The 19,742-nt window shown below is 37.0% G+C and overlaps 1 protein-coding gene across 5 annotated transcripts in view; it reads left to right on the top strand.

Annotated features, from left to right (window-relative positions):
* The first annotated feature begins 220 nt into the window (after positions 1 to 220).
* CUL2 (cullin 2) overlaps positions 221 to 19,742 on the top strand; it is a 101,000-nt gene continuing 81,478 nt past the window's right edge. The window contains exons 1-2 of one of the 5 annotated variants that reach the window (XM_081820870.1): positions 463 to 644; positions 1,062 to 1,218. The gene's annotated coding sequence lies outside the window, so the exon portion shown is untranslated. Of the gene's footprint in view, positions 404 to 462; positions 645 to 691; positions 930 to 1,061; positions 1,311 to 19,742 lie in introns of those variants that run through there. The other 4 variants (XM_081820869.1, XM_081820867.1, XM_081820866.1 and 1 more) reach the window with 4 other exon arrangements.

Here is a 19,742-nt window from a genome sequence, read left to right as displayed (position 1 = left end):
GTTGAAAACACCTTTCTGACATATTGTTACTACTAGTGCCAAAACTTGGTGGGTCCTGAGTCGCTTGAGCTCAGCGAACCGTGATTGTCTCATTAACAGGGAATACCGCAAGGAGTCACTTCGAATACTGATTTCCGTGGCCTTTCGCAATGGCACTAAATCGGGCTCTCTGCGCTTGCCGTAACGCGGCCTCTACCATTGCTTTCCGAGGGGGGATTTGGAGGTAGCGGAAGAAGGAGCCCGAAGGGTGTGTGGTGGGGGGAAAGCCGGGCGCTCCGGAGGACGGTTGTTTTACGGATCCCGTAACCAGCTCCTCCTACTCCCCTTTCCCCTCTCCCCGCCGCCCCTGTCCCGTCCGGGAGCGGCGGCAGCCTTGAGCTTTGCTGTGTTCCCGCGGTGGCAGGTGAGCGTCCGGCGCGCGGGCTCCCCGGGCTTCGCTCCCCACCCCCCGTGTCTCCTGGGCCGGTGGCGGCGGCCGGCCGGGGAGGCGGCCTCGGCGCACAGTAATGGCAGCGCTGTGAGCTGGGGAACGCGAGCTGACAGCCGCCGCCGCCCACCTTCCTCGCCGGGGGCTTCGTCCTTCACTCCTTCGGGCTGCCTCCCCCTCCCCTTGTCCCCTGTCCCTAGTCCCGCTTCTGCAGAAGGTAACCCCGCTGAGGGTCGGGGAGCCGGGCTGCAGGCGCCGGGAAACTTCCCTTCCCGGTTAATGGGTGGCGGGGATGGGGCGGAGGAAAGGAGTTGGGGGCGAGGAGGGGGGAGGGAAAGGGATGGAAGGGGGGCGGCGAGGGAAGATGGTGTCCTGTAAGTGACCCCGGCTCCCCGGAGCGCTGACCCCTAAGCCCGGCCACCCCCTGGACTGGATCCCGGGCCTCCCCTACCCGGCCTTGGCCGCCCCTCCCTCGGCCCCATTTTCTTCCGAAGGAGGGAAGGTGAGAGTGCGTGTACTCTTCTGCTTGTTTACGAGCTCACACGGATACACAACTCTGTGTTTGGGGGTGTGTTGGGGGGGGCATCAATCTCTTACATCCTTACCACGAGTATTTTCACTTTTGTTTCCGCAGACAGCGAAGATTGATAGCTATGGGGAGGAGTAACCTACGTGCACTCCAGACCTGTCTCTACGCTTAGGGTCTGGTGAAATAAGATCCTTAGACTCCTCAGAGCACTTACACACTAGGGAGTCTGGACCATTCCCTACAACCCCACAGATACGTGCATGTAAATAAAACATCTGTGAATTGCACACTGTTACTGTTAAATCATCCCCTTTCCCTCAGGGATTACTATTACCAGTTGATGGGTGGCACTGTGTAAGTTTACATTTTTAGATTAGATAACTAGAATAGATAAGATTTGAAGATATTAACATACACTGTAGGCGCTTTGACTTGACAATATAAAAATCTTCGAATTAGATCTGTCCCAAATGTACATTCAAAGTAAAATTTGGGAAATAATCACTTTGTTCTCATTGACTGCCGACTACCTAATAGATATTTAAAAGCACTCAAAAGGCTGTACCCTACCCTTTAGAATCACACATTACTTTCCAAGGCAGACAAATTGGTTATACTTTGCCTGTTTTACCCAAATACAGTGTTTGGAAGACCCTTCCAAAAGAGTCAGAGGTGAAATTACGATGGACACAGTGTTTTGAGTTATCCCTTTTTTCTTTTCAGATGCTGTTTATAATTTGGGGGAACATTTCTACAGTGTGCATGCACATAGAGTGTGAAACATACCTTTCCTATGTATTTGAATGTTCAGATGCATCTGAAATAATCTTACTTCACTCCATCCTCTGGTGATTTTCAGTGGTTTATGAAAGTTAAGATGGTTTATCCATGTCTTTTATCCTCACCAGTTTGTCATTAAATTAAATGTTGTGGACCTTCTTTAAAGTTAGTTTTGTCTTATTTATCAGTTAAATATTAAGTACCTGCTTTGTATGTCAAGTATTATTACAGGCATTAAGGATACAACAATAAGCAAGATGTGAAGTTTCTGCCCTCTTGGAACTTCAATTCTGGTGGGAGAGGGAGAGACGGATAAGACATAAGAAATAAAAATAATTTCAGAGAATCATTAAGTGCAATGAAGGAAATAAAGTGGGAAGTTGTGGTAGTGACTGAGAGAAGACTACTTCAGATGCTGTGGTTGGGAAAGACCTGTCTGAAGTGACCTTTGACCTGATATCTGAAAAGTCAGAAGAGTTTAGCCTTTGGAAGTCTGAGGGAAGAGTATTCCTACGTGAGAGAATAGCACAGGGAAGTTCCCAGAGGTCGTGTCAAGCTTGGGGTCAGTAAACTGACAGAAGCTCAGTGCCTGTGGACCCTGTGAGGGATAAGTTAGGTCATAGCCAAGGGCCAGATCTGGTGAGGTCTTATTGTCCAAAAGAGTTTGGCTTTTATTCTTAAAGTACATTGAAAATCTTTTGGAATTTTTGTGAAACTGGAAGTGATCTGGTCTGATTTACAATCTGACTGCAGGGGAGATTGGATAAAAGGAGAAAAGAAGCAGAGAGACCAGTTAGAAGGCCGTGGTAGATTAGAGTAGTGACTGGTGTGTTAGAGACAAGTTAAAGATTTTTGAGGTGTATTTTGGAGCTAAAAGTATTGATTGAACTTGTGGCTTGCATGAAAGTGCAGTTGGTTGAGACAGGGGTGACTCCTGGGTTTTGGACTTCACCTGGAGGATGGTCATGCCATGTATTGAGATGAGAAGGCGGTGAGGGAAGTATGTTATATGGGGAAAAGGTTGAATAGGTAGGACATGTTTAGTAGGACCTGTTAGATGTTCAGGTGGAGGTGAGAAGTAGGCAGTTGGATATACAATCTGGAGTTTAGAGAGGAGGTTAAGAAGTCATTCATTCAACAAATGTTTTTCAAGCACCAGCAGTGGACCTGGCAGTGGGGCTATAGTAGTGAAAAAATAGACAAAAATCTCTGTCTTCATGGGACTTAAATTCTAGTGAGGAGAGAAGGAGGTGGGGTGTCATCAGCACTTATCTGTTGGTTTATTTATGTTTTGAATAAAAACTACATTCACATGATTCAAAATTTAAAATGTTCGATGGGGTACAGAGTGAAAATCTCCCCTATTTCTTGTCTTCTGTTACGCCCAGTTTTTGTAGCGCTAAACAGGGTTCGTGTTTTCTTACATACTTTTCCAAAGATATATTTTATGCACATTTAAGCAAATATGTATATATTCTTCTCCCCACTTTGCCAGAATGGTAACATACTTCACCTGCCTTGACCCCTTGTATTTTTTAGAGTATGAAATGGTGTTTTAAGTTATGAAACAGGTTGAGACCACCTAAGGAAAGATGTAGAGAGAAGTGGAAAAAGCCCTGGAATACTGCAGCATTTTCTTTTTCTTTTTTTTTTTAAGATTTATTTATTTATTTATTTGACAGAGGGATAGTGAGAGAGGGAGCACAAGCAGGGGGAGTGGGAGAGGGAGAAGCAGGCTTCCCGCGGAGCAGGGAGCCCGATGCGGGGCTCGATCCCAGGACCCCAGGATCACAACCACTGCAGCATTTTCTAAGTTGGTCCCTGCTCTCTGAGTTTTGGACCTACAGATGTGGAGTTGTTTAAAGAGTTGTTACTTTTTGTGAGACTTTTTACAAAAGTTTGCACTGTTTCTTTTTTGTTCCACCTTATCTGCCTGTTCTCTTTATAAACTGGAAAATGTCTGATTATAATTGAAGGCAGTGTTTTCATGTATATACTGTCAGTTAAGTTCAAGAAAATTGATGACAGGACCCGCCCTGGAATCTTAATGTTATGAAGACTTTTGACTGGTTATTGTTAAGTCTAGGAAAAACAGGCAGAAATTTGGAATGTTACAAGATTTATAACAAGTTATTGATACTTGAGATGTATGACTGAATCCTTGCTCAGTAATCAGTTGATCAAAATATCTATTCCGAGTGATCTGGCTCTTTGCCTGGGTTTGAATCTTAACAGTAATGTTTCTATTATGTTGCAGATGTTAGCATAATCCTTGTATTATTATCTTTAAGAATATTTAGAGTCATCCTGTGTTACTACTTTGTGTTTGGGAAGGCTTATTGGAGATACTAGAACAATGTAGGTCTTTTGATCCTTAAAAGTTTTGAGACAGTGAGTAGTGTTAAGATCATTAGCATCTTCTGCAACTTTTGGGGTGCAGTTGAACCCTGTTGATCTACCTGGAGGAGGGAAGATGGAATATTTTTTAATGAATTTATAATGCTTTATATATTGGTTTTGACATTTTGATTTTCAGTTAGCTGTCTTTAGCCAGTGACTTGCTGTGTAGCTTTATCTACCTGTTTTTTCCTGAGATTTTTCTTTTTTTTAAAGATTTTATTTATTTACTTGAGACAGAGAGAAGGAGAGCACAGAGGGAGAGGGAGAAGCAGGCTCCCCTCTCAGCAGGGACCCCGATGCAGGGCTTGATCCCAGGACCCTGGGATTATGACCTGAGCCGAAGGCAGATGCTTAACTGACTGAGCCACCCAGGCACCCCTGAGATTGTTCTGATTTAAGAATTGTTTTGTTTGGTTTTATTTTTGTGGTCGTTTTTGTTATCTTTACTTCTCTTGTATTCTTTTTTGCTGGAGATTAAGCTACTAGTTTTTAGGTTGGAGAAATATAATCTTTGATGGAAAATATTTAATAGTACTTTTTGAAGCATTAGACACTAATTATGTATAAGACTACCATTTGAAGTGTGTGTAGTGAGTGTGTTAAACTAAAATTCTGTAAATGTATAAGTGTTAATGTTCTATTTGAAGATTTTAGTTATCTAAATGATTTTCACTTACATACTTTAACATCATAAATGATGTTACTCTTGTTATTTAATAATTGGATTATAACCTGATTGTGTGTGTGTCAGAATTTTTTTTATCAACGAAGTTGACAATTTATCGTTTTTGTTTCTCTTACCAGCTGTAAGTTTCTTGAAGGCAGCATCTCTAGCACCTGTAAATACATAAGTATCTCTTAGTGACTTAAGTCTTGTTTCAACGTAGGTTGCTTTTCAAATATTGAAATGTTGGATTTACCTACCCTGTGTAAATACTTCTTGAATTTCTCAACTTTGTTTTAACTCACTTGAGGGAGAGAATGTATAATAGGATACTTAAAAACATTTTTTTTAATTTTGAAAAATATACCTTCACCCAGGTACCTTTCACCCAGCTTTCCCTAATGTTAATAACTTATGCAACCAGAGCACAGTGATCAAAACCAGAAGTTAACATTGGTACAATACTGTTAATTAAATTACAGACCTTATTTGAATTTCACCAGTTTTTCCAATAACGTCCTTTTTCTGTTTCAGGAATCCCACATTGCATTTAGTTGTTGTGTCTCCCTAATCTTACCTGATCTGTGATAGTCTTTTCTCTTCTTTCATGACCTTCACACTTGTGATGAGCATGTGGTCATTTATTTTGTAGAATGTCTCTCAATTTGGGTTTGTCTGATGTTTTCTTGATTTATTGAAGTTTTGGATTTTTGGCAAAAATACTATAGAAGTAACGTTGAGTGTAATGTTGAGTCCTACATTCAGCATTACTAGTGTTGAGTACAGGATGTCAGTATATCCTATTTGAGATGGTGTTAATTCTTATTTGGTGGGCCTCATGTCTGTCAAATTTCTCTACTTGTAAAGTCACCATTTTTCTCTTTGTAATTACAAGGTATCTTGGGAAGATTCTTTGAAACTGTGCAGATATCCTGTTCTCAAATTTTGCCCAGTTTTCAGTATTCTTTGGTAGATCTTGCCTGTAACAGTTATTATAGTGGTGTTTGCCTGATGGTGATTTTATTTTACTCATTTCCTTTTACATTTATTGATTGGAATTTTTCTGTAGGGAAGAACTGCCCCTTATTTATTTATTTAGTCATTTGTGTTTATTAGTATTGAGTCATAGATACTTGTTTTATTCTATGGCTTGTAATATAATGCTGTCATTATTTTGTTGCTCAGATTGTTCCAGGTATGGTCTTCAGGTTGGCTCTTTGTCTTTTCAACATGCCCCCATGGTCTTTTCTTTAGGAACGTACTTCTTTTTCTGGCGTGATAACATTTTCTAGGTTTATCTTATATTTCTCCACTGAGACCCTGGAATGAGTCACTTGTCCAAGGAGCTCTGGTTCCTTCTATTGGAGATGATATTTAGAAACCAAGTTCTGGATGTGATGTGTGCTTATTGCTACTGAGGTGTCGTTGCTCCTATTAGGCCCTCTCAGCAGACAGAGCTAGAAATAAATGTATGTGTACACATTAATCCACATGTATGCAAACATCCATGTTTATTTCTGTATCTTTTTATCTATGTGTGTTATTAAACCACGAGTTCATACTGATAACTCTGATTCCAGGCACTGTAGAGTTTATGCTAGCCATCCCCCTTTGTTTATAATTACTATTTTCTGATAGTGAGAAATAGAGCTTACTTTGGTATGAAGTTACCAGAATAATGAATGTAACAAGAAGATCCCCAAATAGTCCTGAACCTTAAGAAACATGTTAAGCGCTCAAAATATTTCTTTTATTTCGTAGAAGTCTGTATAAACCAGAAGTAATCACATTTTGTCTTCATAGTTCTAAGTATTATTTTAATTACATTTAGAATTTTTTAGAGATCACTTTGCACTGAGATTCAGATACTTTCTTTTGCATCAGAACTTTGTTGTCCATATGATCTGGATTTTAAACACTTAGAAGGACACTACCTTTTTCTGTATTTTTTTTATTGTGGTAAAATATACATAACAAAACTTCCCATTGTAACCATTTTTCAGTGTACAGTTCACTAGCAGTAATTGTACTCACAGTGTCTTCACAACCATCACCACTATTTCCAAAACTTTTTCATTATCCCAGATAGAAACTGCAACCATTGAGCAATAACTCACCATTGCCTCTCCTGCCAGCACCTGGTAACCTATAGTCTACTTTTTGTCTTTATAAATTTGTCTCCTTTGGTACTTTATAAAAGGAAGATCATACAGTATTTGTTCTTTTGTGTCTGGTATATCTTATTTGACATACTGTTTTGGGGATTCATCCATGTTGTACCATGTATCAGAATTTACTCCTTTATTATGAATTATTAATATTCCTTTTACATATATTGCATTTTGCTTATCCATTCTTCTGTTAATGGGCACTTGAGTTCTGTCCACCTTTTGGCTATTGTGAATAGTGCTGCAGTGAACATTCTAACCCAAGTATCTTTCTCATTCTCTGCTTTTCATTTCCTTTGGGTATATACCTGGAAGAGCAATTGGTGCTCTCATATGGTAATTCTGTATTTAGTTTTTTGAGGGCCTGCTGAAATGTTCCATGGTGGCTGCGCCATTTTACATTTCCCACCAGCATTACACAAGGATTCCAGTTTCTCCACATCCTCACCATTGTTCATTTTTGGCATCTTTGCTTGTTGTGATAATAGACATCTTACCAGGTGTGAAGTTGTATCTCATTGTATTTTGGATTTACATTTCCCTAATGACTTGTGATGTTGAGCATCTTTTCATGTGCTTGTTGGCCATTTGTGTATCTTTGGGGGAAATGTCTATTCAGGATTTCTGCCCATTTAAAAATTTGTTGTTGTTAAGGTATTCTTTATATACTCTGGGTATTAATCTCTTTTCAGACATATGAGATGTAAATGTTTTCTCTCATTCTGTAGATTGTCTCACTCTTGATAGTGTCCTCTGATGCATGAAAGTTAAATTTTGATGAAGACCAGTTATCTGATTTTCTTTTGTTTGTGTTTTTGCTATCATATCCAAGAAATCATTCCTAAATCCGATGTCAAAGCTTTTCCCCTGTGTTTCCTTGTATGAGTTTTCTATTTTTATATGTTTAGATCTTAAGTTTAGGTCTTCCATTTTGAGTTAAATTTTGCATATAAGTAAGGACAGTGTATTTTGTGTGGATTATCAGTAGATGCTTTATGTTGGCACTTACCTCCAAACTTTGACTAGCTTGGAAGTTAAATTTTAGAGGGCTAAAATCAGTTATAAAGAAGGTAATTGAGGATTAAGGAAATTGTGTGGCATTATGATGAAAGGAATTGTATTTTTTCCTATCTGAAACAGGTGAACATTAAAATGAACTGCTTATGAGAAAAATAGAGTGAAAGAAAGCCTTTTAAATTGATACATGGGAAAAAAATTGATATATGGGAATAAAGTATGAGAAAGGTAAAGGCATAAAGATTTCAGCAGTGGTATAGTTTTAGTCTTCATTAGATTCAAAAACGTGGATGGAAAACTTAAATTACAGAAAAGAGTAAAAAATAATACTACCTAAACTTAGCGTTGTCCAGCAAACTTGAGATGTATTTATAAATATTGTCTTTTTATACTGTTTTTACATTGTGCAGATGGAGAAAGTGAAATAGCAGCTAGCCTAGGATCACACTGTCATTGACAGGGCCAGTTTAGAATATTAGTTTCTTGATTCACACCTTTTCATTTTTGAGACCAGTATTTTCCTTCTTTCCTTTCTCTCTTTCTTTCTCATGGCTTGTTTGTTTTGTTTTTTAAGTAAACTCTACTCCCAGTGTGGGGCTTGAACTCTCAACCTGAGATCAAGAGTCACATGCTCTACTGACTGAGCCACCCAGGTGCCCCTCTTTCTTATGTTTTGACATCTGGCAGAAACTTCCTCCACCATGCTAAGACATTCAGCTTTTTAGGTGGGACTTGCCTTCTTCTAGAAGGCTGAACTATCATCCCATCCACTTCCTCTGAGCCAACTCTAGTTTCTACAGTGGCAAATAATAAATGCAGTAGAGGACAGTGGATAAGAGCTTCATCTTGAAGCCAGATGAATCTGGATTCAGATTCGGGGATTGCTAGTTAATAGTTATATATGTATTTTACCCAAATTTTCTAAGTGTCAGTCTCTTCATTTTTAAAACAGGGAGAATGATAATAGCCATTTTAGGGTTATTCTGAAGAATTGATGAGATAATGTTTAAAATTTATTTAGCATGGTTTCTGGAATATATGCAGCCAATAAAGATTTGCTATCATCATCATCATCATTATTATTATCATTATTATTATTATTATTATTGACAACTCTAATTAGATGCTGTTATGATTGTAAGGAATGGGCAAATACATCCTGCTTAGGGTCCCTCCTGTAGGAAAATTGGTGTCATTATTTTGCATTTCTTTTTATAACTTGCTGTGTTGGATTGTCTTTATTATTATTTTTTAATATTTATTTGAGAGAGAGAGAGAGAGCAAGCACGAGCAGGGGGAGGGGGCAGAGGGAGAGAGAGAAGCAGACTCCCCACCGAGCACAGAGCCCGACATGGGGCTCAGTCCCACGACCCTGTGATCACGACCCAAGCCCAAATCAGGAGTCGTATGCTCAACTGACTGAGCCACCCAGGTGCCACTGGATTGTCTTTATTCTTTACCTTAAGGGACACTTAAGTGAAAGAATGGGATTGTAAGAGGTTGTGTTGTCCATGCTGTTTTTGGAATTTTAAACAGGAGGTGGTCAGCAAAGTTGATGTTCATCCGCCATAGCTGTATCACCTTTTCTTACTCTCCCATGTCTGTGTCTTCTATAGCTGTGCCAGGATTTAAGTGGGAGTTAATATATTTAGCAGCTCACAAGTATATTAATGTGAATGGAAAAAAGGACCAGTTGAGAAATAGTGATAAAGTTGATAGGAATTGGAAGGTGAAGCAAGGACTCTGAATTTTATTATAGCTAATAATAAACCAGTAGAAACTGATTAGTATGTGATTCCCTCCTCCAAAAAAGCTAGGTAACCCATAACAAACAAATCAGATAAAGCAAATTACTATTAATCTTAGCATCTTAGCCTGTATTTGTGAGAAAAGATTTAAATCCAAGATTTTTAAAAAGATGTGATTTAATTTAGCTCTCAAAAGAATAGGATAACAAATATTGCAATTCTTTGGGTAGTGCAAAGACAGGATGATTAGGGTAACCCTTTTTAATGTTTCGGTAGAAGATCCGGTCTAGGAGTTGTGCTCTGGATCTTGTAATTATTTGTGAAAAGGCTGGTTGGTCACAGCTTTGTTTAGCATGCATGCCAGTGTGAGCTTGCCTACCTTTGAGGGAGTTAGACAAATTCAGGTTCTCTAACTCATTTGAGATAGGTATATGAGAATGGTTTTCTTTTTTTTTTTTAAGGCTGGTTGGTGTCTTAAATTCCTTGCCTAAATTATTAAGAAAAAAGTGAGAATTCTCAGCTAGTAAAAGGGACATTAAACTTCATGCTGATAAGAGTGATGTGAAAACTTGAGAAAAAAAGTACAGTCTGTAGAGACTTTGGGGAGAATCTCAAGTTCTTTGAGGAGAGAAGGGTCTTTAATTCTGGTCAGGTGGATTTATTTTGGAAGCACTTGCCTTCTATAACTTACTTATTGTAGCATAAATACATTCCTTACTCCCCACTATCCTCCCTTTTTTTGAGACTTAAGGGTTTTCTTCCTGCAATGTACATTTTGCCAACTGAGATTGATGAGAGACTACTGTATTTCTCTTTACCGTTTTTCCCCTACTTTGTCTTTTTTTTCCTTTTTTAACATATGATGGAAATGCCATTTGTGGAGTACTTAGAGCTCCATGGATCAAATCTTACTGCAACAAAAAGCATGTACCCTATGCCTCATCAAATAACAAAGATATCTTTTGGCTCTATCTATTGGCTCACTCATTTGAATACAGTAAGATGAAATTGTTTAGATGCAATCTTGTAGCTTATTTTTATATGAAATGACAGCATTTTTAGTCTGTATAGTAGAGGTAGCATTTCCTATGGAAATGGAAAATACTGCAAAGTTAATAATGTTCTGTATTGGGCCTTAAGTATTTTCTTTCAAATTATATTAATTATAATGATATTAATTAGAATATAACCTGCTCTAAGCCCATTAAATGTCATTTGAAAAACTAAATATGGTACATTGACTATCTGAAATTAATTTAGGCCCCAGTATTATATTACTGGTAATTCTTGGAATGGCCAATTTTTGTCAGTAGTGGTCGATACTGAAATAAGAAGTCATCATTTGGTAGTTTTGTTTTGTTTTTTTACTAAAAAGAGAGTCACGGGGCACCTGGGTGGCACAGTTGGTTAAGCCTCCAACTCTTGCTTTTCACTCAGGTATGATCTCAAGGTCATGAGATCAAGCCCTGCATGGGGCTCCGCTCTCAGTGCAGAGTCTGCTTGAGACTCTCTCTACCTCTCCCTTTGCCCCTTTCCCCCACGTGTGTATGCACATGTGTGTATGGACTCTCTCTCAAATACATCTTATAAAAGAGAATCACAGTATTATGTGTTTAGCCTTTTAGATTATTCATAAATCATACTTTTGGAAGTCAAAAAATGTGGCATACTGGGGGGTGGCTCAGTTGTTAAGCATCTGCCTTCGGCTCAGGTCATGATCCCAGGGTCCTGGGATCAAGCCGCGCATTGGGCTCCTTGCTCGGCATGAAGCCTGCTTCTCCCTCTCCTACCCCTGCCGCTTGTGTTCCTTCTCTCGCTGTGTCTCTCTCTGTCAAATAAATAAATAAAATCTTAAAAAAAAAAAAAGTGGCACACTAAAGCATTTATCAGTAGTTAAGCTATAGTCACCTTCATCAAGATGTTAAATGTGGTTATACATTTTCCAAAAATAGTTTATACTTCAAATATTTATCCAATATATATATCAATTGTGTATCTAAAATGGAATATTTTGAGGTTCTGTTACTTCTTTACCTGTTGAAATGTAATTATCCAAAACAGTTCTTTATATGAAAAATGTTCATGGGTGCCTGGGTGGCTCAGTTGGTTAAGCATCTGTTCGGCTCAGGTCATGATCCCAGGGTCCTGGGATGGAGCCCCGCATCGGGCTTTCTGCTCAGCGGGAAGCCTTCTCCCTCTCCCTCTGCCTGTTGCTCTGCCTACTTGTGCTCTCTCTGTCAAATAAATAAATAAAATCTTAAAAAAAAAAAAATGTCCAAATGAAGAACAATACTGCTTCAAATTAAGATCCATCTGACCTTGGCAAAGTTACGTTTTTTATTTCTGCTATTATTCATAAATTTGTTTTTAAAACAATTTTGTCAGGCTATGTTAACACATCATACTTTAGGTAGTAGCATGTTCATTTGGAGCTCTCTTTCAGCCTCAGAAACCTAAAACTCACTGGAAAGTTAAGATTCTTAGTGACAGGTTAGCTTTTAGTGTTCTTTTTTTTTTTTTAGCTTTTAGTGTTCTGAGGAATGAAGTATGTGTAGTGAGGAGAAAACCTAAAAGAGATTTTAAAACATTTCTATCAGAAATCTAGATAACTCATCAGTTTGATTTTCCTGATTACTTTTTTATTCTCATCTTTACCGTAGGTTACTTAGCTATTCTCTTAAAACTGATAACTTGTTTTAAAATCTTTGTCATCAGAATATTATTAAAATATTTACCAACTTTTATGGGAAAGATGTCAGAGTGATAAATTAGACAACAGAAAACTTTTTTTTTGTTAAACAAAATACATGATACATACTAAAGATTTTAAGTTAGAGTCTTTGAAGAATTTTAAGCAGAGTGTATGAAATAATCAGATTTGCATTTTGGCAAGTTTACATTGGTTATGGTATGTGACATGTATCAAGGAGTCAAAGGAGGATACAGGCAGGTCACTTAGGAAGCTATGGCAGTGATCAGGTAAGAGGTGGTGGTTTGGATTAGGGTGATGTCAGTGGGAATGGGAAGAAGCGGATGAATTCAAGAAATGGTTAGAAGATCGAGTTGACAGGACTTATTGATTGGATTGATTTGTAGAGGAGAGTAAGAGAGAAATCAAGAATGACTAATAAAATTTCTGGCTTGAGGAACTCTGGATGATATCCTTTACTGAAATGTGGAATACTGCAGAAGGATGGACATCTTGAGTTTGAGGGGTCAGGTTTATGGAAATATAATTTAGACATAGAAAAATATGTTCTTTGAATTTTGACAAATTTATATGGTCCTGTAAGTACCACCACAATTAATATCACCCCAAAAGTTTCCTGTTGCTCTTTTGTAGTCTTTCTGAGCCTCTGACAACCATTGATCTGATGTATGTCCATGTATTTTTGCCTTTCCCAGAATGTAATGTAAATTGAATCATACAGTATTTAGTCAAATGAGTCTTTCCTTTCACTTAGCTAATGCTTTTGAGAATCATCTATTGTTGTCCACATATCAGTAATTTATCCCATTTTATTGCTGAATAGTATACCACAGCATGGACACACCATATTTTGTTTTTCCATTCATCAGTTGATGGACATTTGGGTTGTTTCCAGTTTTGGGCAGTTATGAATTAAGGTGTTGTGAAAATTTGTGTTTAGGTTTTTTTGTAAATCTGTATCTTTATTTCTACTGTATAAATACTCAAAAGGGGGATTGCTGGGTTAAATGAAAGGTGTATATTTAAGAGAAACTGCCTAAGTCATTATTTCATTTTAAATTTCCACTTGCACAAATGAGAGTTTTTGTTGCTCCACATCCTCATCAGCATTTGATTCTGTCAGATTTTTGACCCATTCCAGTAGGTGTGCAGTGGTATCTTTAATATGCATTTTTCTAATGACTAATGATGTTGAACATCTTTTATGTACTCATTTGCTATCAATATTTCTGAACTCTTTGGGTCTTTTGGCTAGTTTTTAATTGGATTGTGTTTTCTTATTACTGAGCTTTGAGGGTTCTTTACAGATAGAGTTCTTTGAGAGTTCTGGGTACTAATCCTGTGTGTGTGTGTGTGTGTGTTGTGTATCTGTCCTGTATCAGATCTATATCTCACAAATATTTGCTCCCAGGCTGCAGCTTTTCATTTTCTTTTCGTTCATTTTTTTTTTCTGTTGAGGTATAATTCCATATAACATATTAGTTTCAGGTTTACAACATAATGATTTCAGTATTTGTATATATTGCCAAATGATTACCACAGTGTGTATAGTTAACATCTGTTACATAGTTAGAAAAAAATTTTTTCTTGTGATGAGAACTTTTAAGATTTACTCTCTTAGCAACTTTCAAGTATGTAATATATGGTATTATTAACTCTGATCATTATGCTGTACATCACATCCCCAGGACTTATTTTATAACTGGAAGATTGTACCTTTTGACCCCCTTCACCCATTTGCTCACCCTTTACTCCCCACTTCTAGCAGCCACCAGTCTGTTCTCTGTATGTATGTATTTTGTTCCATACAGATTTTATCATTGTTTTTCCTATCTATGGAAAAAAAAATGCTACTGGAATTTTGATAGGGATTGCATTGACTCAGTAGGGTGTGTTAGGTAGTATGGACATTTTAACATGGAATATCTTTTCATTTGTGTTTTCTTCAATCAGTGTCTTATAGTTTTAAGTGTACACATCTTCCATTTCTATGGTTATTTATTCCTAGGTATTCTTTTTGATGCAGTTGTAAATGGGATTATTTTCTTAATTTCTATTTCTGGTAGTTAGTTATTAGTGTATAGAAATACAACAGATTTTTGTGTACTGATTTTGTGTCCTTCAACACTACTGAATTAGTTTATTATTTCTAAAAGTTTTTTGGTGGAGCCTTTAGGATTTTCTATATATAATATTGTTATCTGCAAAAAGTGACAGTTTTACTTCTTTTCTAATTTGGATGCTTTTTATTTATTTTTCTTATCTAATTGCTGTAGTTAGGATTTTCAATAGTATGTTGAGTAAAAGTAGTGAGAGTAGATATCTTGTCTTAAAGCTTTTAGCTTTTCACTATTGATTACAATGTTAGCCATGGGCTTGTAATATATGGGTTTTATTGTGTTGAGGTACATTCCTTTTAAGCCCACTTTATTGAGAGTTTTTTTTCATAAATGGATGTTAAATTTTGTCAAATGCTTTTTCTGCATCTATTTAGATGATCATATGATTTTTATCCTTGATTTCTTAAATATTTATTTATTTTTCCGAGAGAGAAAGAGAGCTCGAGAGAGGGCGAGAGAGTGAGCATGGGGGGGAGGGGCAGAGGGAGAAGCAGACTCCCTGCTGAGCAGGGAGCCTGATGTGGGACTTGATCCCAGGACCCTGGGATCAGGACCTGAGCTGAAGGCAGACGCTGAACCAACTGAGCCACCCAGGCGTCCCTATCCTTGATTTTGTTAATGTGGTCTATCACATTGATTGAGTTCAGGATGTTGAATAAATCCCACTTGATCTTGGTATATAATCCTTTTCATGTATTGTTGAATTTGGTTTGTTAATATTTTGTTGAGGATTTTTGCATCTATGTTCATGAGGGATATCAGCCTATAATTTTCTGTTCTTGTGGCATCCTTGTCTCATTTTGGTATCAGGGTAATACTGGCCATGTAAAACAAGTTTGGAAGGGTTCCTTCCTCTTCTATATTTTTGAAAGAGTTTGAGAACAATTGGTATTAATTATTTGAATGGTTAGTAGAATTTACTAGTGAAGCCATTTGATCCTGGACATTTGTTTGCTGGGAGGTTTTTGATTACTGATGCAACCTCCTTACTAGTAATCAGTCTGGTTAGATTTTCTATTTCTTCATAATTCAGTTTTGGTAAGTTGTATGTTTCTAGGAATTTACCCGTTTTTTTATACATTGTCTAATTTGTTTGCATATTATTTGTCCATAGTCATTTCTTAGCGATACTTTATATTTCCATTGTATCAGTTGTAATGTCTTCTCTTTCATTTCTGATTTTATTTGAGTTCTCTTTTTCTTCTTGGTGAGTCTAGCTAAAGGTTTGTCAATTTAGTTTATTTTTTCCAAGAACCGGCTCTTAGTTTCATTGATCTTTTCTATTATCTTTTTAGTCTTTATTTCACTTATTTCCATTCTGATCTTTGCTATTTCCTTCCTTCTGCTAACTTTGGGCTTCCTTTGCTCTTTTCTCCCCAGTTGCTTGAGGTGTGAAGCTAGTATTTGAGATTTTTCTTGTCTCTTGTAGGCATTTATTGCTACAGATTTCCATCTTAGAATTGCTTTTGCTGCATCCCACAGGTTTTGGTATGTTGTATTTTTCATTTTCCACCCCTTTCAGTCTTTTTTTATTTCTCTTTTGATTTCTTCTTTGACTCTTTGGTTGTTCAGTAGCATGTTGTTAAATCTCCATGTATTTGTGAATTTTCCAGTTTTCTTCTTGTTACTGATTTCTAGTTTTATGCCATTGTGGTCAGAGATAATGCTTGATAGGATTTCAGTCTTCTTAAATTAATTAAGATTTATTTTTTGGCCTAATATATGATCTCTCCTGGAGAATGTTCCATGTGCACTTGAGAAGAATGTATTCTGTTGCTTTTGGATGAAATGTTCTATATATATCTATTAAGTCTATCTGGTCTAACATGTTTAAGGTTGATGTTTCCTTATTGATTTTGTCTAATATAACTATCCCAGCTTTCTTTTTGTTTCCATTTACAAGGAGTATCCTCCATCCCTTCACCTTCAGTTTGTGTGTATCCTTACATCTGAAGTGAGTCTCTTATAGGCAGCATATAGATGAGTCTTGTTTTTAAATCCATTTTGTCACTCTTTGTCTTTTGGTTGTAGAGTTGTGTCCATTTACATTTAAAGTAATTGATAGATATGCACTTGCTGCCATTTTTTTGTTAATTGTATTCTGGCTGTTTTGTAGTTCCTCTTTGTTCCTTTCTTTCCTTGCTCTCTCCCTTTGTGGTTTGATGACTTTATTTACTGGTGTGCTTAAATTCCTTTATCTTTGTGTATCTTTATCTTTTGTGTATCTTTTGTTTTGCTTTATGGTTACCATGAGGCTTACATATAACAACTTATATTTGTAACTGTTTAAGTTGATAACAACTTAAGGTTGAGCGCATTCTAAAGCTCTATCTTCATTTTTACTCTCCCCCACATTTTATGTTTTTGAAGTCATGTTTTACATCCTTTTATTTTGTGTATTGCTTAACTAATTATTACAGTTATAGTTATTTTTACTACTTTTGTTTTTTAACCTTTATAACTACCTTTATAAGCAATAATCCACTATCTTTGCTATATATTTATCATTTTCTTGCCAGCATTATTCCAAGAGCAGAAGTTGTTAATATTGATGAAGTCCAGTTTTTTATCAGTTTTTTCTTTTATGATTCAGGCTTTTTGTGTCATAACTAGGAAATATTTGCTTAATCTTTTGCTTAGTTTTTAATGTGATCTACCTAAATTATCCCCTTATTCTCCACCAGAGCCGCTAACTCCTTGCAGTGTCCAAATATGTTATGCAAAGTGGGCAGGGGTGTGGAAGGAAGGGATGGAGGCAAAATATGGCCCAGGGGCCAAATCCTTCCCTCTCCCTGTTTTTTGTAAGTAAAGTTTTATTGGAACACAGCCATGCTCATTCATTTGCTTCTTGTCTGTGGCTGCTTTTGTGCTGCAATGCAGAATTGAGTTAGTTGTAACAGAGACTAAATGGCTCTCAAAGCCTCAAGTATTTATCGATTCCTTTACAAGAAAAGTTTGTTGACACCTGAGACAATCTATTAGTTCCTCTTTCCCCTTTTCTTGGGGATAGCTCTCCTGGAGCCCTTTATTCTTATGTGTCTCTCTGGACAGGTTGTTTTTAAACTCTGTATAGTTGCTATTCTGAGAAATTCCCATTCCTCCTTTGTTAGATCCCTCTGTTTCTGGGATCCCAAGTCTTTCTTGGTTTGTTTCATTCCCTCCTGATAGAATATATCTTCTATTTTCCTGTGAAAAAACGCTGTGTGGGAAGTAAATTGATACCACTCTTGATAGAGAATTCTAAGTGGTTAGCCATTTTCCCTGAGAATTTTGAAGGCTAGCTTTATATTACCTTCCAGCTTCCAGTGTGGCTCTTGATAAATTTAAAATAAAGACTTTCCAACTGGTTATCCAGTTAGTTTCCTACAGTCTGGATTTTGCTGACCTGTAGGTTGAAGGTTAGTAATGCTTGAATATATAATATGTATAGCATAGAATGCATTCAGACTACTTTTTTTTTTTTGAGCAACTTCATTCACTTAGTATGTTTTTGAGGTTCATCCATTTTGTAACATCTATAGTACTTCATTCTCTTACATTGTGGAATAATAATCCATTGTATGGATAGACTGCATTTTATGTATCTATTTATCTGTTGATAGACATTTGAGTTAATATCTGCTTTTTGGCCTTTTTGAATAATGTTGCTATGAACATTTGTGTACAGATTTTTGTGTGGCCATGTTTTCTCTTGGGTATATATGTAGGAGTGGATTTTCTGGGTCATATGATAACTCTATGTTTATGTAAATCACTTTTGTAATTATTTAATTTACTGTTGATAATCATACATATTTAGAAAAGGTTCTCTGAGAAAATCTAGTCTATAAATTGTTTTCAAATGTAGTGAAAATTTTATAGATACTATAATTAATGTTGACATAATGTTATTTGGAAATGTAATGACACATGATTTTTTTTTTTTTTTTGTATTTAGAGCCTGTGATTTGTTTTTAGGGTTCGTAACACTCACGGGCCTTAGGCATAGTACCTGTGTACTGCCTAAGTGTTAAAAACCCTAACATTGGGGTGCCTGGGTGGCTCAGTCTGTTAAGCGTCTGCCTTCGGCTCAGGTCATGATCCCAGAGTCCTGGGATCAAGTCCCACATCAGACTCCTTGCTCAGTAGGGAGCCTGCCTCTTTCTCCCTGCTGCTCACCATCTTGTGTTTTCTTTCTCTCTCTCAAATAGATAAACAAAATCTTTAAAAACAAAAGAAAACAAAACCTCTAACATTGCCTGGGTGGAACCCAGAAAAAAGCTAAGGCGGTAATGTGAGAACTTTGCAGATACTCAGTGGGACATAATCTAAGTGGGGATGGAAATGGTCTTGGCAGGATGTCAGGCATAGGACCATGGTATAGTCTTTAGTAAAGCACAGGGATGAAGAAAACTCATTTATTTTTACGAATTACCAGACAGCTTGGGTGATGTAGAAGAATAGTGCAGTGATCATGGTCCTGTTTCTTTATTTGCTCTGTATCATTCTTATATAAATTCCTCATGAATAAATTACCATGTAAACAATTTAAATAAGATGAAGGAACTTAGATTTTTAGTTATATGGGCTTTCTATTGTGCAGGCAGAGAATTTAGGAGACAATTTCAGCATACTTTCAGCTATTGGTTCATTAATTTCTAGTATGTTTCACTAAGCTAGTATTTTTCTCACCTTAACTTCCATATTTTCCATCCATCTAAAAATGGATTATCACTGCATATGTACCCACTCTACCATAAACCTGTTGGTCTCAGCAAAGAAGTCAGTGTCACTCTAATTCTGTCAAAACTTGAATAAAGGTAAAAGGCAATCTATGTAGCCATTAAAATAATTTACAAGCAGTGGGCATAATGCCATTTTTATAAGGGGAATAAACTGTTGTGAAGGGAACATTGACAACTTTTGGTATACAGTAACAAAATAGACCTTATCTTCAAGAAACACTTAGATAATTACAGTTCAGGTTAGTTAATGCTCTCACAGTGGTAAGTACAGCATTTTCTCATGTGCTACATAAAATAGGGTACCTCACCTGGTTTAACTGGGCCCAGGAAAGTTTTTTAAAGACAGATATACTAGACCAAGGCTATAATATCAGTTAAGAGGTGAATGGGTAGAAAGAGGGAGGAAGAAAAAGAGAAGAATTTTAGGTAAAGAAACCAAAAAGAGTAAAGGCTGG

The sequence above is a fragment of the Leptonychotes weddellii genome, chromosome 5 (assembly GCF_054177405.1).
Source record: "Leptonychotes weddellii isolate Sample4059 chromosome 5, ASM5417740v2, whole genome shotgun sequence".
Lineage (NCBI taxonomy): Eukaryota > Metazoa > Chordata > Mammalia > Carnivora > Phocidae > Leptonychotes > Leptonychotes weddellii.
This window is presented reverse-complemented; position numbering and strand designations above follow the sequence as displayed.